The sequence below is a fragment of the Ixodes scapularis genome, unplaced genomic scaffold (genome assembly GCF_016920785.2).
Source record: "Ixodes scapularis isolate PalLabHiFi unplaced genomic scaffold, ASM1692078v2 PGA_scaffold13__105_contigs__length_92229423, whole genome shotgun sequence".
Taxonomy (NCBI): Eukaryota; Metazoa; Arthropoda; class Arachnida; order Ixodida; family Ixodidae; genus Ixodes; species Ixodes scapularis.
Window position 1 is genome coordinate 68069710 of NW_024609839.1, and position 22746 is coordinate 68092455.

Genomic DNA, 22746 nt, shown 5'->3' on the forward strand with positions numbered 1-22746 from the left:
GAAGACCAGCAAACTTGCCCGTTTTCTTGAGTTACGTCGCGATTGCTTTCATCTGCTTATGCCACAAGTCACCGGGACATCTGTGTGTCCTTGTAGTGCATTGCAGCAGGTGAAGAACGAAGTAGAAGCTCCTCCTGCCTCCACTTTAGCGGATTGAGCGCTGGAGAGGACGTCTCCTCTCCAGCGTTCGCTCTGCTAAAGTGGAAAGAGGTGGGAGGAGCTTTTACTTCGTTCTTAACCTCTTGCCAACTATAGGCGTGGCTACCAGTTTGAGATAACCTAGCATGCAACGTTTGAGACGAGTGATTTAGTGACTTATCCATAGGGATGCCGCAAACTTTTTGCGAACTCGAGATTCTAAGACTGAACCAGGGGTTTGAAAAGATCGCAAAGTTTCGAAACTTCGAACTTATTATATAAATAATTTAACGTTTTTCTAACGTTTGAATTTTTGGCACTGAGAAATTTGATTGTTTTCAAACTTCCGATTTTTCACGCTATGAAAATTGACATTTTTGAACTTGTTACGCTAAGAAATTATACGTTTTTCGACCTTTCGACCGTTACAAGTTCATAAGTTTGACGAACTTCTGAACAAAAGTTTGAACCAAGTTTACCTCCACAGTTTCCAGGCAGCAAATATAACACAAGGTGTCAATGTGTGAAGTCGAGTTAAAATTGCAGTCAAAGTCTTACCATTAGCAGATTGTGCCACAAAAATTGCGCCCCCCCCCCCCCCCCCCTTTTTTCCCCTGCTGTCGTCCTGTTCTTTTACTTTATCTACCAACACCTCCAATTTGCAACACACTGCAAAGTGATTCATCCTGTCGCACTTGTTGCACTTTTTCTTGTATGCCAAGCACTTCCGTGGGTCGTGTTTCCGGTCGCACTTGGGACAATTTTTTTCCGTCGGTTGGACTTTCCGCTTATGCATCTTCGTTCTCTTTTTTTTTTTGTCTACCTCGTCGACACGTCGGGGACCGTCGAGAATTTCATTTTGTGCTCGAAGAACCTCATCGGCCTTTCCGAGCTGTATGGCCTTTTCCAATGTCAGATCTTCACGCAACAAACGCTCGCGCAATTTTTTTGTCAGTTACCCCACATACGATTTGATTTCTTACCATGGAGTCCGACAAAGTCGAGAAGTATGATTTCTTTTTCAGTTGTAGCTCTCGCACGAACTGTTCAAACGGCTCACCGCTTTTTTGTTTTCATGAACGAAAAACATACCTTTCGTATGTTTCATTTTCCAGGGGCATACAGCACTCTTCAAACTTCTTCCGTACTGTCTGGTAGTCCTGTTTTTCTTCAGGTGCGAAGGAAAAGGTGTCGGAGACTTCAATGGGATCGGGTCCCGTCACATGAAGCAAGATGGCTGCCCTTTGTTCGTTGTTTCGCTTGGTGGTCTTGTCGCCCTTAGGTACAGTTCCACACGTTGTCTGAACCGTTACCAGTTCCCCGCTATGTTTCCTGTCAAGTTCAGGCCCTCGGGAGGCTTGAGTATGTCTATGGTTCGGCTTCCTTAGTTTACTGCGTTTTTCCTGGAACGGGTCACTTCTGACACCATACATTGAGTTTGTCTTGTATCTAAACTGGTTTATTGAGGTTGCCAGGCTGCTCTTTACAGCTGACTGAAACTGGACATTAACGTCAGATCTGACACAGCTTCAGCAACCAGAAGTTGGGACGCCCCAACACTCACATTCGCTCGTGCTCTTTGCCAGCATTTCTACGACCAACTGCCAGGATCGCGACATCCGACAGCAGGACACTCCGGGTTCTGTGACGTCATTTGGTGGCACTTTGGGACTGCTTTTGACGTATGGGCGGGATGGGACGCTAAACACACCAGTAGGGACGGGCTCCAGGCACCATAATTTCAAAACATGCTGTCAAGTAATGTCACATCACGTGGACCCGTGACGTCATGTGACGTAGTCGCGTGACTCGCTGCGTCAAATCAATTTAAATTTAGAATGTCATTAGATTTATTAGCGTTGTTTACACCATGGCTTCACATGACATCACGACTTCACACCGCAAGTCATGTTGCACCCTAACATACTCTATGGTCATGAGCTGGAGTCGAGTGCTCCGGTTCATGACAATCAGCATCGCCCAGCATTCGCATAATGGGTCATGTTCAATTAAAGAAGGGGAATAGCAGAACTCTAACAATGCCTGGAGCTCAGCCCATGCTCTATGCTCTGCCAACCCCAGAGCATGACTATGACAAACACTGACATATATATATATTTAGCATCAGTTCACGTGGCCGCTTATTCTAATTGCGACTTGAGGGTGGGGGGAGAGAGAGAGAGAGCTGTTCCTTTTTATTTTTTCTTCGTCTACCATTGCACGGAGAGGAAAACTAATGGGTATTTTTGCAAGTTATCAACATCAGGGATTCATTCCTTTGCGGCATTTACGGAAAGTGCAAAAGTTGTTGCGCGACCCATTTTACACGTTCACATCATTGAGGCACCCAAACATGTTTCCATTGTTACTGAACGGCCTCAGAAAGTTGTCCCCGAAAATAGAAGCATTGAAACGACTAAATGTGACTTGTTAATCCGACGTTACATAGAACTACAGCTGTGTACGGGAGGGATACTTGAAAAGAAAGATCCCAGTGACCTCGGAAAGACATCAGATCATTGCCCCAGAGTGTCGTTCTCAAATGTTTCCCCAACCTTCGCCCACCTCTGTATTTTAATTCGTGGGTACAAAATCAAAGCAATGGAGAATTACTGTAAACAAGTGACAGAAATATAATTGTTGAAATAAACACCCCCAAACCTCAGGAATAAAAAAGTCATCTCTGCAAAAGCAACCAAAAAAGAAAAAAAAAGGGGGGGGGGGTATTTTTGCCAGAAGGCATGGCCCTGGAAACTACTATCTCTGCAAAACATAATCTTGCCAGAAAGTGAGTTGTCGTGGTGCTAGACGCTCGCGCCGTTCCTCACGACGCTACACCAAGCAAGAATATTTTGTTTCTCTCAAGTGCATGGCTTGCACTGAGCGCGAACTGGCGCAAACCTTCTGCAGCGTGCATTTTGCACCACCTGATTTCATTTTCTCACCAAGAACAAATCGCACTTACCACCAGCGTAAAGTGTGATGACGTCACGTGCAAGCCATTTAAAACAGTTCATTTTCCTGGTAAAATGCGAGCTTCGCATTTTCGCGGTTATCTTGCTCATCGCCAGCCTCGGCCATTGGTTTTTAGCGTTTTTGCGTTCAGCAAGCTAGTGATTTCCCTACACACCGCCTAAGGTAGCTGTACACCCCCCCCCCCCCCCCCTCCCCCCAACTTGCTTTTCTGAAGGCACCCCCTTAAAGGGCAACTCCGCTTGATTTCGGAAATATTGAGATAGTGGGTGATATAAACGTGAAAAGTACTTCAAAACAACCCTAGGCCGTTTGTCTCATTAAAAGCAAAATATTTTTCGTGCGATCTTGTTATTTACCATAATCGCAAACCGAAACTGAAACTTCGGCACAGCCGGGCAACATTGTACCCTCAACGTCAGATGCATACGCACCCACGTGGAATACAAGGGGTCACATGATCTACTAGCGGTAACCCAAGAAGGACGCGGATGCGAGGGGAAGGGCGAGGAGGCAAGGGCGGGCCTAGCCGCGGCGCCGAACAGGCAACGCAAGCAGCAACGAAGCAGGCTATGTAGGCGGCAACCCAGGCGGCTAGTCGGTTGGCACCGATTGGCAGGTGTGTCAGCGAAACTCATCCCGTACAACTCTCTCTCCCTCTTTTTGTTTCTCTTGTTCTCGTTCATTCTTTTTTTTTTTTTTTGTCTGTCTCGCCCACTGATCTCTATTGTAGCAGGCTCGCCTCTTTGCTTGCTCAAACGTGGAGCGCGTCCGTAGCGCCACCCGGTAAGCTCTCCCTGGAAAAGAAAATACCAAGAAAAAAAAACTGCATATGCAACAGACGTCAGCCACAACGGAAATACAACGTTGGCTGCGCCGCACGTCGCCCGCTAAATTAGCGGATTTTGGTGACTTCGCGCGTCTCAGTTTTTGTCGGCCGGTTTAGTGATCTTTTAGGCGGTATTACGTTATAATATTTGACATTCGGTCTCTTTAGATGACACTAAAGAGAGTCGCAGTGTTTGGTAACAACCGAGAATGAAGCGGAGTTTCCCTTTAATTTGCAACGACTCCTCTATTCTCAATGCACCCCCCCCCCCCCTTCCTAAAGTTTGGACACCCCCCTAATTTCAATTCCTGTGGGAACCCCTGCAGCAAGCCACCCGGGAGCGAGCTCGTAAACAAAATAGGCTGGTATTGGACCAGGGTGTAAGATAGACAGGTGGGGAAACGAGAGCCAAATGAGCGACCGGATTGTGTCCCCCTCGGGTTTTTTGTCTGTGGCGCCATTTATGTGGAGCACCGCGAACTCTCACTCCAGGTGGGCGACCGGTGCCGACCGGCTAAACTGACAGAGATGGTTTCTGGTGGATCTTCAATGGAGGACTGTCGTGCTCTCGTTTTATTTTGCGCACTCTCCCATAAAGTTCCATGCAAATCTGATTCCGATTTTTTTCCTCTCGCCGCAGCGCCATCTGTCGCAAATCGGGGGTACCCGCAAACAGACGAGTACACAATCCGGTCACGGCGCTGCGGTAGGCTTCTATGGGCCGTTTCCCCACCTGTCTATCTTACACCCTGTATTGAACATAACAGATGCACGGTCTCCGATTTTACTGTAATTTTAAAGGGATACTTCGACGAAATTTGAAATATTCCCGTCGTGTTCAAAAATAGGTTGAATATGATCCACAATATCCCTAAATGACAATCGCACGTTTGTATTTTGAGCCTGGTGGCTGTATTTTTCGTTATAGACGGCCCACTCTGGCAAGCGCTCGGAGAAGGCCCAGCGGAGACCACGTGACATCCAACGCAGTCGTGACGTAGGTCGTCTCAAGACGAGCAAAGCTACGGCGAGGCTGACGTCGAGAGGATGGCCTGGTCGTTCCAGCCACCGAAGCGGCTGCTTTTGTACAAATTTTGAGTGCCGGGTTAATCTTCTATAATCTTGTAGGGGGACAATAGCGACTTCTGCGACACACAAAAGGCATTCTCGGGAAGAGGGGAGTTCCTCCTGCCCCTCTTCTCTCGTCGTGGCCGGAGACGAGACAACATCCGTCACTAGCTGCCAAGGTTGCCAGACGGGCATTACAAGCGAGGCGTTAGCGACATCCACCAGGTGCTCTTTGCTAATCGTTTAATTCGTTTTAAAATTCCTTTTCGTGACTTTTTTAACAAGATATTGGTATGTTCGATTTGATGGTGCTTTTTTGAACACATATAAACCAAAAAATGAGCGCCGAAATTTCGTTGTAGTATCCCTTTAAAGGGGCCCTGCAACAATTTTTTTGACTGGTTTTTAATTTGCACCCAACCTGACCGCACTGAAAGTAGTAACTTAAAGAAACTTTTCTCAAATTTCGCTTTATTTTAAAAGTTATACGCCTCGCAAGTGGGCTCATTTTCGTCTTCTGCGCATGAGAAAGGAAGTAGCGGTGACGTCAGAACGCCGAGCCCTGATTGGCTGATCGCGACCCCCTATCTGAGCGTCGTCTGCTCCTTTGCAACGTCGTCTGCTCGCAACGTCGTCTGCGTCTGTCTTACCTTTCCTGCGACTTTCGGAAGTGCAGGTCTTTACGAGCGAGCTCGACTTCGCCTTTCAGAGAGGGCAGACGAAATAACTCGAGCGGTACGTTGTTTATGTCTAACAACTAGCAGACGCGCATCAAGGAGGGAAGTCAAAGGACTCACTGGCGAGGTGTCCCGAGGCGCCGAGGTTTGTTTGCTAAGAACCGAGAGGGGGTAAGCTTGTTAGTGCCCGCAAGTTCCCTCCCAAATACTTTTTCCATCCTTTCGTGTGCGGCGAGACCCCTCATTCTTTAACGGCGTCGGCGGGTTGGCGCAGTTAACGTCGTCGGCTTTACGTCTGCTAGTCAAAGCGATGGCTGCTTTACCTTTCCTGCGTCTGTCGGAGATTCACCGCTTTTTCAACGGCGAGAGTCACCGTTGCCTCGGGAAACAAGGAGATAACAAGAGGAAGAAAGTGACCTCTTAATCTAAAATTGAGGTCAGCGATCAAAGTATAACACGGGAAGGGTTCACAAGGGTCGCGCGGGCATATTCCATTCAGCACGTCAGCCGGTCGTGGGCAGACGGTCGCCGAGTCGCGGAGTGCCTACTAGGCCTAACTGCGCAGCTCGCTTGGTCGCGTTCGGTGGAATCGTGGCCGTTGGAGCTTTTCCCCGGTGTTTGTGGATCCAGCGTTCTTGTTCGTCGTGCTCTGTTTCAAGTAATTTTTACTTTTTTCTTGCTGCTTGAAGTCAGGACGCGTCAGAAGCTCACGTAGAAAAATAAACGTCCGTGGGTCGTCGCGACCGCGACGCTGTCGGCCATGCTGATTTGATCGTAAAAAGTGCGTAAGACAGCTTCGGGGCTGTCGTAGGATTTAGCCGTAACCTGCGCAAAACTTACAAAAATTTCGTTTCGTGAATACGAATTTGTTCTTAAGTTTTGTCTTCCGCACATTTTTGGCGTAATATCGTTTCGTGAATCTGGCCTCTGTACTTCCGAAAGTCGTAGGAAAGGTAAGACAGACGCAGACGACGTTGCGAGCAGACGACGTTGCAAAGGAGCAGACGACGCTCAGATAGGGGGTCGCGATCAGCCAATCAGGGCTCGGCGTTCTGACGTCACCGCTACCCCCTGCGCAAGAAGCAGACGAACTTGCCCTCCGCATAGGCAAATTAGAATTACAAAAACAAGCAAAAAATAACCTCCTTCATGACGTCGTAGGTCCTGGCTTGAGTGGCCGTGAACTAGAGGAGGAATAGTGAGCTCATCGAGCGCTCACGGCTGCCGCACTCCGTGTCAACGGCTCGAGAGGGCGCCACTAAAGCACGTGTTGGATAGGCTGTATGAAGAGGGCGGCCAGCAGGGGGGTAAAGGTGGGTGAGGAGGAGTGGCAAATCCCGCGCGCCAACATCCTGGGTCCCGGGTGAAAGATCGCGAAAGAGAGCGACAGAACACGAAAGAAAGGAACCAATGTTGCCAGGGGAAGGACGACAGTCGCAATGGTAATCGCGAAGACTGAAAACTCTCAGCAATATAAACAGTGATAATTTAACGTTGCAAACTAAATTTTGAGCTATTCTAACGTTTATAAAAAGGAGCATACTCATTACGCTGCATTAACTTCCCTTCTGTCGAAATCTCGAAAATCTGGTAGTTGCGCGGTTTCGTATTTCCGGGCGCGGCCACCCGCGCCCGGAAATACGAAACTAAACCAGATAACCGAAGCCGGTTATCTGGTTTAGTTTAGTGTTGACGGGAGGCCGTACTATCGGGGAAAAATGAAATGCGAACAGAGGAGCGCGTGGCTCGCGGTACAGGCTGCGCCGCCTGGAAGTGAGCCTAGGGGCGAGGGTGCGTGGCCTACTCCGATGTGTTCACGCCCCTCGATTGGCGCTCCCCAAGCTTCAGCAGTGCGCCTCTTAGTGCGCTGAAAGCTATCACCGCTATCTTTGCTGGCTCAGCACGTGCGGTGCAAAGATAGCTCGCCGCACTCGCCGAGCAGCAAAGATAGCGGTGATAGCTTCCAGCGCACTGAGAGGCGCACTGCCGAAGCTGGGGGAGCGCCAATCGAGGGGACACATCGAAGTCGGCCACGCACCCTTGCCCCTAGGTTTACTTCCAGGCGGCGCAGCCTGTACCGCGAGCCACGCGCTCCTCTGTTCGCATTTCATTTTTCCCCGATAGTACATCTGCGTGCTATGCAAAAAGAAAGCTTCGAAAGTAACGCGAATATCTTTCCACCGGTAAGCTCGTGGATTGTTGAAGTTCATGGCACTGCTCTGATGATATATTTGTGAAATCGAAGGCAGTTGGTAACCATGTGGGACCCCGAAGGTCTGCCTGCATGTTCCGCCGCTTGCGGCAGCCAGAATGCATGGGAAAATGGCGGACCTTTTCCTCTAGAGTTAGTATGTATGATCTCTATGGCGGCCAGGGCGGCTCGCATTGCATTTGCTGCGCGATTAAAGACTAATTCGGCATAACACTTCATTGCCCAGAAACGACAGAAAACACGGGGTAAAGATCAGTTCAGAACGGGAGCTACTTCGCGCTGTCATACCGCCAAATGGCCAATTCGCCAGCCAAGCCCGCGCCGAAAACCTTCGGAACGCTCGGAACCGGTCGGACCTTCGAGCCGGTATACGACCGCAGGGCCGCAGCATACATCCGGGACTTTTCTACGCTCGCCGTTCGTCGGAGCCTCATCCCACTAGCCCTTTCTAGTGTGCGCCGTTTTTTCCGCAGCTTGGTGGCGGGTTTGTCGACGGGTCTTTTCTTGTTTTCGTGAACTGCATTTGTTTCTTTTCTGTTCTAAAATACTAAACAAAAACTACTTTCATACATAATTAAACGGTTCGCGACATTTATATTTTGTATCTCGACTAAAAAAAAAGCTTTTAGCGGCCCTGACCAGCAGTAAGCCCAGGACCAAAGACGTCACATATTGCGCGCTTTCGGCAACGTGGGTCGCCCTCGTAGGTGGAGGAGGTTTCCGCGTCGTCCAGTTAAAATATGACTCGCTGATATTATAGTTACTCTCTCCGTGCCCGCTGGCTTGCCAAGAGACGTGGAAACCGCAAAAAAGGTAGGCGCTTAAATATGATTGCAGGGCCCCTTTATGACTTCACTACATCAGAACTGAGCTCTAACAAAAATATGACATGAATTCGCGAAACTGCGTTCCCATATCAGGTATGCACGTTTGGAATTGCAACCTTGAATGGCGTGTCAAATATGTTCGTCCTTACGGCGGCACCCTGTGTATTGTAAAACGTATTTGTAAACTATATTTTATGATATATATGGAGACGAGATAACCATTCCATGATTTTATGCACTGCAATTCCTGAGTTTAAGAGCACAACTACGATTCAGCTTTGAATACTGCGATGCAAAGTTGCACCAATCACGAGTATTTTAGGTGACCTCTACCAGACTTCGTGACAACCTTTCGATTCAGATCAAATATACGTGACTGAGGTAAGCAAATGGATGTTGAGTCGTATCAACACGACGTTTTGTGTGTTAATCTAAATTGTCTTTTTCTGTTGCGTCAAAATTAACGCAATTTCTTATTTTAGAACGCAGCTCTTCGGCGCTCATTTCCGGCTTGAGTGGCGTCGTTGTCGCCGTCGGCGTAATTGCGCATAACCCTCGTAACCCTCGTGAGGTTTACGAGGGTTACTCTCACGAGGGTTACCCTCTTGAGGGTAACCCGCTTTCATTTTTTGGTACCTGAAAATAAAATGGATTGTACAAACGATAAGAACACAAAAAAACACACACACAAAAAAAAAACGCTATAGAATTATTTGTTTCACGGCATAAATAGGCTCTATTTCCGCCGTGCCAAAACGACGTGGAAAATATATTCTCAATTTAGTGGTTCAGACCGGTTCGAACCGGTTTAAACCGTTATTTTTGCTCCCCGGAGCTGTACCGCAACTGAACCTAATGCCTTCCTCAAACCCGAACCGAACCGAACCGATCAAAATTTCGGTTTAATACTCTGAATCGCACCATGACGATGACTTACAACTCAGAAAGGTGAAGGATGAAACGAAAGTCGCATATACGAGAGTGCAAAGCAGATGATGACATCTAGCCAAAAATAATTGTTAAAAAAAAAAAAAAACGAGACAACACATTTGTTTTGTTTTTCTCGTTCTATCTTCAATTTTGTATGTTTTATTGGTACAATACGATAATGATGCACTAACAATTCGCGCGAAAGAAATCAAACAAACAGCGCATTGCTCCTGCGATCTTCGTGCCACCATTTGTCGGATGTTGCGCCAACCTTCGTTAGCAGACGGACGCCGTAGGTAGGGCAAGTTCTTGATTTCTAACTTTTCACTCGGGTAAGTTTGTTCAGTGAAAATTTTACACCCCTAATGCACATTACTTGGCGACCTCTGTCCGAAATCTTCGCCAATTTATTCGGTCCCTTCAAGCAGCCATCGCTTCAGTTACTGCAGCTCGATAGAGCCAGCAGGACCTTGTGTCCATTGGTTGAGAAAGTGCCCGCGCTCGCTTGAGCGCGTGCTCACGTATTTTCATACCAGAGCTTCCTGAACCGAGGATTTCCTAGAATGGTTAATTTCGGGAGTTTCCTCGAAACAATTTTGAAAGGTTTGAAATCGATTTTGGACTATTACAAAGATCGCCTTTGTCTGCAGACTGCAGTGCAGACAAAGGCACAATTAAGCGCTTGAGCCTATTGCTCAGCAGAATGCTTCTTGCTTGTACGTGGACTCACGCATAGAAGGCACTTTCCGTATCTCCGCGCTGTATCCGTTTTTATGTAAGCCCTGCGGATGTTTGTGAGATGGATTGTTGGTTTCGATAGGATACAGCTTAACGGCTTTCCGCTAAACAAAGAGAGACAGTTTACAACAAAATTTGTCTTTTGTTCGTGTACACAATACAAACAGCAGGCTCGTTTGTAAACAGAATTGGTGCATCAGAATCCCTCTCTTTCATTTGAAGGTCTTTCTTGAAAGCCGTATTTATCGCTACTAGCTCTACCACGCTCCAGTTGCTCGTTTGCAGCGAGCGAAGCCGTCCCAAGATCCGAAAATGCGGATCAGATGTTAATCGGGCTTTCCGTAGACCTCTAACCCATTTCTACGCTTGCGTTTTTTTTTTATCTTCCCCCTTTTAGTGCTGCTTTGAGCGACGTTTATGCATTTTGTTTAGGTTTCTGGGTTCCCGTCCCTTTTTTCGTTTTGTTTTGTGTGTTTCTCTTTCATTTATTGGCGTGAGCCAGTGCATGCAATGAGACGGTTAAGCGTCGACGAGTTCTGCCGCCCGGCTCGTGTCGCGTCCCGAAGGGGGTGTGTTTGTCAAGTGCACTCTCACCCTCAACCCCCTTGGCAGTTGCGAAGATCGACGGCACGCCCCCGACTCTCTCTTCGAAAGGGAAACTGAGCGAGCACTCGCCCCGTGTCACGAACACAGTTCCTCCGTCGGCTCGATGCCAAATGAGACTCTGCGTCGCCAACAGCGGTTTCCCCCCTCGTGCCGTACGTTGTCGCTGGTAAGTCTGTGGTTTTTAGATTATTTTCGTTGATTTATTGCGTGATTGCTGTATTCGATGTCCCCGCGCAGCTGGACTCTTTGCTTCTAGCGTTTCGGCGGATGATTGCGATGTCTACGACCGAAAGAAGTATTTTATGCACTGTCGTCTCGTCGGCAGTAATTTCGTCGATTCCCATTTCGTTGACATGCGTTCTGTTGTAACACCACAACCTTTGGTCCGGCGATCTTCCGACCTTCTATATGTGAAATCGTGAGATTGTCTGAGCTCGACACTCTTTGACGATTGCATAGTTTTTAAACCAATTATTCAGTAAGTTTTATTTTCAGGAGTTATATGGTACTAATCAGCAGTCTAAAAAAAAAAAAAAAAAAAGAAGGGCTGGAGAGGAATCAACCTCCCTTTTCAACCTCCAGTCTTCTGAATTTCCGACGCCACTAATTATGCAGATTATTGAAAAGCTATCTCTCTGCTAAAGAAGCTATAGCACCTGGGAATAACGCAAGGAGGTTAGAAGTACTAGGAGGGGGCACGCTGCAATATTGGTGAAGCCTAGTCATAAAAAGGTCATAAAAAGTTTACACGATATTGTGCCCAGCGTGACCGCAGATCTCTCTGGCGATTGGTGCGCGTGGCATGTCACGCGCGAGGTGGATAGTTGATCGTTGGAGGATTCCTTGCAGGCTTGCGCGCGCTCCGTCCGGTAGGTTTTATCAGATCGAAGGCTAGCCGAAGGCTAGCTACGGTCTCGTGATGTGGTCATGTTGGCCTTATAAGTGAGGAGAGTAAGGAAAACGAGAAAGGCGAGGCGTTAAGGGAGCATGGCTTGTGGAGGTTACGCGGCTGACGTCATGCCCTCTCCTACCCTTCTCCATGGAATAAGGGCATTTCAGCAATCTTGGCGCGTAAAACCATTGTTGCCAGTCCTTTATCTGAAATCGGGCGAAGCGGTTTGTCGTCCTCCAGAAATGTTTAGGCAGTCCGCGACAGAGGAATACGATGTAGCCCGAGCTTCGTGACCTATCCTATCGAAATCCCACGTTGTAGTCGCATATTAGAATCGTGACGATCTCTAATAGACCATATAAAAAAAAATGAAAGCCGTTAAATGAAAGCTGTTTACAACTCTCTGTAACACCGAATTAGAGCGCAGCTCTTGAGGAGGATGAGGGAAGGGTACTGAGGGGAAGGTATACGCCTCCTCCGTTTTCCTCACCTCCTCATCATGTGTGCTATTCCTCCGTCCGAGCGGCGTCGCCGTCGCCTCATGAGGGTCACGTGACCTCACTGGGCTCATGTGACGTCATCAGTGACGTCACTGATGAAGCCATCAGCGACGTCACTGATGACGTCATCGGTATTAGCATCGCCATCGTCACTAATGACGTCACCAGTGATAATGACGTCATCAGTGACGTCACTGATGCTGATGACGTCATCAGTGACGATGCCGATGACATCATGAGTGACGTCACTGATGACGTTATCAGTGACGACGACGTCATCAGTACCGTCACGCGTCCCATAATGCACGGCGCGGTTACGCCGACGGCGACGGCCACGCCGACGGTGACGCCGCTCAAGCCGGAAACGGGCGCCTAAGAGCTGCGCTCTAAAAGAAAAGCGCCTTCTAGTGCACTTACGATCAATTATCGAAATTTCGCCATATTGCGTGTGTGTGTGTGTGGGGGGGGGGGGGGGGGGGTGTTGTTCCCGTACCGACAGTTTCGCCCGAGGGACAATGGTCCCGGCAAAGTGAGACTCGTAGATCTTTATTATGGTCACGTGCTACAAGTTCAGTACGAACCCTTCGCACAACCTGTTCGATAAGGACCGTTCACTGACCTGGATGGCCTCCAAAAGTCCCTCGATAAAACTCACGCTTACAAGAACCGTTAACCACTGTTGTGGAAACGCGCAAGACACGACGTGCCACGACCGGGTGGTCCGCCGCCATTCGCCTCCATCTTGCTTCCAAGGGCCGCTCGAAGCACGGGCCTCGTGCACTGGCGCATGTGGCGCTACTTAAAAGACAAACTCAACAAAAACGTCGAGGGGCTTTAGGATGGCCCAGTTCACTGCTTGAGTGGCGAGTCTTGCGACCTTTGCTGACATTTTCTTCTTTCTCAGAATTTCGCGGCCGTCTTTCCTTTGAACCAGAACTAAACAGAGACCCGTTGATCGCACGAATACATTGTCCTAATGTCATACAAATCGAATTAAATGCAAATTCACCTCGTCCACAGCTGAAATATGTGAACCCCCTCTCCCCTCAATATGGCGGCCCCGAATGACATGATGATGATGATAGCTGGCACCAGTAGCTGCGGCGTCAGCGTTCGGCAAGGAGTCGGATCCAATGGTGACTTCATGGCCAAGAAATGGCGACCGCCATTGTTTGGCGATGGGTTTGCCACTATAAACGTGAATATGGCGGCGTTCATGAGAGTCGGGCAATGGAGTTCGGGTACTGTAAGCGTGACTTGTTGAGTGGCTCTATACTCGGGTATTCACCTCAACAACCACGCTAAAAAAAAAAAAAAAATGAAATGTTTGGTTTCTTTGCGGAGCATTTGCATTTACAATTTCCCCTTTCGTGTGTCGAATTAAAGGGTCACTCGAGTGAAATCTCATATCGTCTGTTTATGGTGATAACTCAATCTACGGGCTCTAAACATCCTAAAAAAAAAAAAAAAAAAACACGAACAGAATTTACGTTTAAGGCGTCCGATTTCCTTATTAAAAATCAAGTCGAAGATCGTGACCCACCCCTATTTCTGCGCCTTGGAGCAGTCATCAGGAGACGCGGTCGGACAGCGTTAAAAATTAGCTGCTGTATTACGTCTCCTACACCCAAATAGTTGACGTTTTTGTTAAAAAGAGCAAGGTGAGTAACATTCGGAATCTCCGCGCTAGTGACTATTCTCATTGGTCAAATTTTATGGAGGTAGTGGGTGAAAACCCAAGGATGCCCCCCCCCTCCCCCTCCCCCCCCCCCCCCCCCCCAAACTTCCCCCCAAAGAGAAAATTGTGCCCGTGTATTTATATTGCTGCGTGTTTACTTGGACGTCTTGCAATCTAGAAATGGTCATTTTTATTGAATAAAGCCCGGCAAAAAATAAGGGCTGGGCAATTGATCGATTAACGTATACCGATGAATCAATCAATGCTTTAATCGCGATTAATCTTTTTAACCTGTTAATCGGTTAAATTTTGACTAACAAAAGAAAGTAAAATTGAATGCTTTCACCACGCAAGCGTGAACGAGTACACTTGTATGAAGGGCAAACTTTAGGTGAAATTTTTACCTAAGGTACTCTGAAAGTACTCTGGTGGGGCGAGATTTGCAGCTCCAAAGAAGTGCAGAAATTTACAGGTGTCGCACGGGCGTCGAAAGTTACACTTTCGACGCCTTGCGAGTGTTCATTTAGCGCAGCAGGGACTATTGTGAAACCGCCATAGGAGCTCGTTCTTGCCGGAGGATATCAGCGAACCTCTTTGTCTCATGCAGGTGAAGTAATAATCTGAGTCTAATACCCTATTCACACGAGCATAAAGGTCCCTTTAGCTAAGGGACCTTTATGGCCAAAGGCGAATCAGTTCGCGATCCTCCGCGCGTGGCATATGCTCGCGATCTACCAGCGCGGGCTGACTTGCCGATTGCAAAGGGACCTATGTTAAAGCATAGCCAGTATACAGGAGGTTATGGTTAAAGGTACCTTTATGCTGGTCGTGTGAATGGGGTATAAGGGTCTTTTGTCTGTTCTCAAATACACGTCGAGGTTTATTCATAATCGAAATTGTATATTGCGCCGTTTATCGCGCAATCGCCAAAGGCAAAAAAGTGTAATTTTGACTTTTTAAAAATATTATGCATGGAAATAAACGAAACCGATTAATCGATTCATTAATCGATTAAAGGGTGGCGATTAATCGGGTTAACATTTTTAATCGAAGCCCAGCACTACAAAAATGCCCCCCCCCCCCCCCCCATCACAAACAAGCGTCTACAAAAAGCATTTGAGTCCCCCTTTAAGATATACGTAGATACATTTTAAATTTGCTTCATGCTATTTTATCAAGACGCTTTTGTTATAATATACCGCACCTATCATAATATGATGCGTTCATCGAGACGTTTTTGTCAGAATCCAAACGTCAAAAACATCGTTTCTTCGATAACCATAGCCTTGTAAACACTACTTCGCGTAGCGTATGAATAAAGTACAAAACTTAATTTTTTTTTTCTCTTTCTTGGTGTGACGAGCATAGTCTGAACCAGACCTATACTTTTAAAACTGGCATGCGCACCAAAGGCAGGCTGTTTCTGCTCACAATGTCCGCGACCGTACCTCAAAGGAATAAGCTGTTCTCTTCGGCCAGAAAGGAGACAGAGCAGAGCATCATCTATACTATCGCTATTCATAGACACCTTCAGAGTCAGTTCTCGATCGCTCAATCACGACCATTTCCGTCATGTCGGTCGACTAGTCAGGAAGGCAATCTCGTTTCCGATATATGTACAAGCGGAAACTTCAACAAAACGAAAACGCCGGGAGCAGGTTTCATCCCACACTGGTAATCATCGCCACATTTTTTTCCCCCGTTTTGTGACACTGTTTGTTGACCCGGATTTGTCCTGTCTTGTTTTCGTTCAGTTCTTTAAAAAAGAATATACGCGGTTCCTTTCTGTTTCTATTGAACCATTAGTTTCCATAGACGGGCGGATTGTTTTATCAACTCGTTGGTCACACCTCTTGCTCTGCGATTCGTTCTTTAACGTTCTTATCGGCTAATGTCGCAACCTCATTGGCAGCGGAATGATAACTATAGATGCTAGTCACGGCTTCCGTTTCCTAAACAGCTAACGACTAATATATTTTTTTTTTGCTTTTTTTCGTGTACGAACGATTGCCGTTGAATAGCCGCACATCCCCAATCGAGGATGCGTTTTTCCTTGCGATCGACTGGGTCTGGGAAAAATCAGTGGCATTGCTGCCAAGGAGGAGAGTGACAAAGAGAGAGAAAATATGCTTGACATCTTTGACACCCCGGTCCGAATAGCAGGGTAGACGGTTTTATGAATGATATAAGAAAGTGTCGTCCAATACATGTAACAAGCTACGCACCGCCGGACGCTCATTTGCTGCCCTAATGTAGCGCTAACAGTCCGAAACCAGATGCCAACGTTTTAGAACTAACGGTTATCTTTTGTTAACAAGTTATGAGGTATGAGGGTTTTTTCTTTTAATATTTTAAATGGGAAAAGGGTACTCTCGAGTAGAGGGAGCTAAATGGGCGCCAGTTACCAACAACGGGCCACAAGTTTTCCTGTAAAAAAATTCAGAAAATAATTTGTAACTTTTGATTAAGATGACGGTGGTTTTCAACCTTTTGTATCTCGTTCAGGTCGCACTCATAAGAATTCCTGCGCGTTTACTTACCCTCAAAACACTCAAAGAGCCAATCTGAGCCATCTACAAAATCAGCACAGCGAATGATGAGAGCGGAACATGTACCTCAAAATGAAGTCTGCGCTGTGGCATCACGCAATGCAAAGCGTCATGCTTGCATTGCGTAATGCCACTGCGCCGACTTAATTTTGAGGTCTAAACAGATGTTCCGCCTCATCATTCGCTGAGCTGATTTCGTAAATCGCAGATTGGCTCTTCGAGTGTTTTGCGGGTAAGTAGGCACGCTGGCATATTTTAGAGTGCGCTAGCGCTACATTTGTAATGGCGTGCTCGTCGGCCGGGATTCAAACTCGCCAACTGACGACCCTTTAGGACAGCATTTTGTCTTGGAACCACAAAGGTCCTGTTTTGTTTCTTTCATTTTTTTTGGGGGGGGGGGGGGGGCCATCGACGTTTGCTCTTTTCATTGGAGATAAGATGGACCTTGAGGGGCCGCACATTTACAATCGAAAATGTGTTTTTCTTGCAATCGATCCGATTTTTAAACGTCAGAGACACAGCTGCCAAGGTGGACAGAAAAGAGAGAGAGGGGGAGAGAGAAGAGAAATATTCTCAGCGCCTTTATGCTCGGCACCTTTGGTACCCAAGGACGAATCGCACGGTGGATCTTTCTTTGATCCGAAAATTGGCATAAAATGTGAACTTGTGTAGTTGCTTCGACACTTCGAGGGTTGTACCACCGAAGTACCGCTACTTCGCTACGGTACAGCGACGTCAGTCAATCGCAAATGGTATGTGTACTTTAGGCAATCTACGATGAACGCCGTCGGTTACCGCGATTTTTCCTAAACACCTATACACGGAGGAAATAAAGTAATGGACAAGACGGTACAATTGTTTTTTGTCGTTATTTTCTTTTCTTTGTGTCTCGGGGCTTGGATTATAATGTTTCCTAACCGGTTCGCCGGCACACTTTCGCTTCTCGGAATAAACCGTTTGCAGAAGAAAATGTCACGCAAGGTCGAGGGAGTCCATGCGCTTTTTACAATACACTACAGTGATATGATTGTTGCGCCATCTGCGCGAAATTGCCTACTTATACCTCCTGCAGCATTTCAGCGAAATGCGAGGAACTCGCGCCAACATTGTGCCGTAAATCAATTTCACTTGAACGTTAATGCGGAAATCGATAACTCAGGTTTTACTGTGTGGTTACTACACGGCCGGATCGTTACGGTAAGCCGTTGGAAATTTTCACAACTTTTGAGCATCGTTTAGAATAATGCGTTATTAAGGCCGTATTTATTCATTTCTTTGTTTTAATTCACAATACTGTCAATCCCCTCGGGGGATTAGAACGAGCGAGGATGCATAAGAACATGATTTTGAGGTGCGCGAAAACAATATAAGTCAAAATCGCCACTTTCTTAGATATTCAAACGCGTCAACTCCTAAATTGGCTAAGGAGGTGCTGTTCAGGAGCAATAATGAACGAACCTACACTCGTGAAGCTAAAGAAATGTGTTTCAAGGCTTTTGTAACCTCTTCTGGCAGAAAAAAAAAAGTACCTGAAGGTATTATTATTAAATTAATATTTGATAAGTGTATTGCTGTGTTTGTGTCTTGTTGTTTTTGTCTGAGAAAAGTTCACATACTTATTTTGAAGCGTCGTTTAAAAGGAGATACAAGAATTAAAATTTTGTGTCATGAGCAATGGTCAAAACACCGTATCCTTTCAGCAGCTCTGTGGGGGAATCAAATCGTCCATATTGTCACGAATGACAAATGATGAGGCGGTGAATAACTGGACGAACTAAACGTTTAATGGGGCGAAGTTGTGCCCAAAACAAAATAGAAGAAGGTTAGCGTCGCAGGCGTCGATGTCGCCGAAACAGCAGGAGCGAGTGCTGCATGGGGCGAAAACTGACATGCGGCTCGGCACGCGGAGCCCCTTATCTGTACACATGTGGGCTTCTGGAACAATCATGTTCGGCGCGTAGAAAATTCGGACCTCGAATGAACAACAATGTTCTCGAGTTCACCAGAACGCGACATTTACAGAAATAACAAAAAGGCGCGTCCGCTTCCAAACATCGAACCCCGAGCCCTTTGCGTAGGAGCCAAGGACGATAACCATTCGGCCACCGGCGCGCTGCCTGCTTCGCCAACTGCGCGTGCGGCAGTGTTTGTGGTACACAAATCTTATTGCTTTCCTGTGACCACTTTCAAGACTATTGATATTGGTTTGTGTATGAGGGAACCAGGCTATGATTGCATATCCGAAGTATACTGGGCGCACCAGTATAGTGCATATGCGAACAGTTTGGTTTCATGACTTGCGTGTTTGAACGTTCTTGAAAAAAAAATAGTAATAATTTGATAAGAGCTTTAGATGTCGAATATTGTATATGCGCGTTCCAGTGTAAATCTGATGTTATCACTACACCTAGATGCTTGCATTCAGTTACTCTACGGAAGTTTATACCATTTAGATTGCAAGAATATTCTAGAACATTTATTTTTCGTTTTAGTCAGGCACATACAAACCGTCTTTTCTGCGTTTATAATTATTTGCCAGTCACTGCACCAGGGAGCCACTTTTCTTAGAGTCGTGTTTAGTAATATTTGGTCATTTTGGCACGAAATGTCCCGATACATAATGCAGTCATCTGCGAATAACTTTATGTTTGCGTCGATGACGTCTGTAACGTCGTCTATATGAACAGAAGACATCAAAGCGGAGCTGAAACTGCACCTTGTGGAACTCCAGATTCCACTGCAACCGGTTGCAAAACGCGCGCCCTTGATAACAGACAAACTGAAGACGATTTCTTAAATACTCCTCTATCCATTTTAGTGCTGGTCCTTCCCGCGTAATGTGTTTGAGCTCATTTATAAGTTTGACGTGTGAAACGCGGTCAAACGCCTTTGACAGATCTAACAAAAGTACAGGCTGTCACAAAAGAAAATTTACAGGGTTTTTATTTGCGCAAAAATAAACTAGGCATCCCCGAACGCTCATTTTCCGCGCAAAGGTAGAGCTAGAGGTCACAACCAGATGCCAAAGTTTCAGCCCGATCCGATAACTGAATCAAAAGTTATAAGTGATTTTCTGAAAATTTCAATGGGAAAATGGCGGCCGACGGAGTTTTCGAATACATGGGGCTCTATGGGCACCAGACACCGAAAACGGGCGAAAATGGGCTCCTTTTTCCCATTGAAATTTCCAGAAAATCACTTATAACTTTTGATTCAGTTATCGGATCGGGCTGAAACTTTGGCATCTGGTTGTGACCTCTTTCGCTACCTTTGGGCGGAAAATGAGCGTTCGGCGATGCCTACTTTAATTTTGCGGAAATAAAATCCCTGTAAATTTTTTTTTTTGTGACACCCTGTACATATATTTTTCTTCTGTTGTTTATACCCACCGAGAAACCATAGTGTGTCTCGATTAGCGTCGTCGACCCCTCGCAGTTCGATACTATTCGTAAAACGGAAAGGTGAAAAAAAAAAAATCTACATAGGTTGCGGCGTGCATTAAAATGATTAACTTGAGGCACAAAATACAGATCAACACGCGTCTCTGACGTCACGCCTCTGCGGTGGCGCTGTTGTCGCCACGGCGCATGCGCAGAAGCTTCACCTCACGCGAATCTGGTTTCTGCGGTCGCGCAGTGCCCACACTTGGTGTGGGTAAACGTGTGCTTGTTTGTAAACATTGTGCACGCGTTTCTGACGTCACGCCTCTGCGGTGGCGCTGTTGTCGCCACGGCGCATGCGCAGAAGCTTCACCTCACGCGAACCTTGTTTCTGCGGTCACGCAGTGCCCACACTTGGTGTGGGAAAACGTGTGCTTGTTTGTAAACATTGTGTCGGTCTATAGAAAAACCACGTAAGTTCAACGTAGATTGCGGGGGAAAAAAACACGAATATAATGCTTGGGTGGTGGTGGGCACAGAACGCACTGCACTGACGAGAAATTGGAGTTCAGCTATGGTGGCAGAGTCACGTGATAACAAGATGGCGGCGCCCATGCAAAGCTGCTGTGAAACGTCTGTTGTAGAATGACCAACATTATAATCGTAAACAAAGGTAGGGTCATAAGCGACGGCGTGGTGTTTTGAGTGTTACATAGTTGGACCTCCTCATGCACACGGAATAACGGATTTTTCATGCACCTTGCACACACCTAGAAAATAATTGATTTAGCTGTCCGAATCCCAGTAAGATTTATGACGTATTTTGACGGCGGGCAGCAAAACTCCAGTAGGAATGGTCTGGCTAAAGATATTTTTTACAAGTTAAGGGATCTTAGGTAAAAAAGTGATCTAATTGTAGCTTCACACTCCTATTTTGATGCTCACCATGGTCGATAACGTTATCCTGAAAATAACACAGCGTTATTTCAAGCGTCTTTTTTTTGTTGTTGTTGTAATATTTCCGGTTGTTGGTGAAACTCTGGATTTGTATATTCATACAAAACTAAATTTCATCGAGTCGAAATGGCAAAAACTAACACGAAGTGCAAGAACTGGTAAGCAAAACCTAATTAAAGGTTATAACAAAATAATTCGCGGCTGTAAAGTTTTAACCACAGAGTTTTGTAACTTTCATTTAAAACGCGTTCTAATAAATACAATAAAAAATCTCGTAACGCAGTGAGTTGATGATGGGGTTGATGGTTGAATAAATTCGCTATTCTTGCTGACCAACTTTGACGAATAAGAAAAGAAAAAAGAAATGCGAACGCACGGAAAGCGGTTAAGAAAAAAAAAAAACCGATGTTTAGCAGGCGAAGCAAGCGCATCGAAAGCGCACATGCCTGCCGAAACGATGTTTTGGGACTTCAGCGGACGACACAGAAAAGGTCGACGCACTCTGTCAGCAGCACTCCCCATCAGGACCCTTTTAAGAAGTTGGAGCGCCGGGCTAAGATGTCAAGGATGGGCGGACGGCAAGGGGACACTCCGTGGAGATCAAATAAAAGCGAGACGCGCTGCTCTTCTCTCCTCACGGTCTTGCTAAGAGAGGTTTGCTTTCAGGAAAACTCGATCGTCGACTCTCGCAGAGCCACTCGGGGAAAGGGGGGGGGGGGCTCTACTTCGTTCACCCCCCCCCCCCCCCCTTTCTGCGCTGGCAGTGTGGTGGGAGCTACGTGCTCGCCGGACCAATCATAAGTGTCCCTTCAATCACGTGACCCCAGTGTATGCTCGTTGTCATGGGCGCGAGCGTGTTCGCGTGGCGAAAGATGGACAGAGGAAAACGGGGTGTTGGAAGGGAACGGCATATCACCGACGACATTTTGGAGAGTGATACGAAAGGGAAATCTATGATCAATACAAAACTATAGCAAGACGCGACATTTATCGTCCCTGCAACTGTACATATGTTACAAGTTTTTTTTTTTTTGGTGAAGTTAGGAGATGGCAGTTTTACAACTGGAATCTTGTTTTTACTCTTTCTGATATCTTTGTCGGGACTTGCCTCAAATTTAGCTACTCGAGCAGTCTGAGCACTATGTGAATTTCTAATTCTGCGTGGATTTATTTCGGTAGCGATCAGTATTCTATGCGTGGCTTGCACTGACGTCATATCAGCGGCCTTTGTCGACCTTGCCGCTGAGCGCGCACCTTCCGAGGCGTACATTTCGCGACGTCGAAATTATTTTCCTTGACGTTAAGAAGGAGAAATGACCACCAGCAGAATGCAGTGACGTCACGTGCGGGCGATATATAGGGTAATGTATTTATTTTGTGTGCGACAGTGTCTCGGGGAGAATGATTGATCCATGTTTTCACGAGCATCTGTACGAAATGAATGCCTCTCATGGGTTTAATATAAAACATACAAAAAATACGGTTGGGGTCATTAAACTTAATCGTTAGCGAGCCTTGCACACAGTGCCCCTTATAGCAAATCCCTAACACTTTCCAACATTTTTGGGGATTTGTGACAGGAACAGTTGTTGAAAACAAAATCCCTCAATACGTGCCGAATATTTTGTGCACAGGACGATTGCTAAAGACATAAAACCTAAAGAGTCGAAGGAGATTAATGTCGAGAACACTGTTACTCTTTGAATTATAGAGCTCAACAAATGTATAGTATTTTTTTGTAGCGATGCTTGTGTAATATCAAAGATTCGTGCCACTTATCGACTGAGACAGC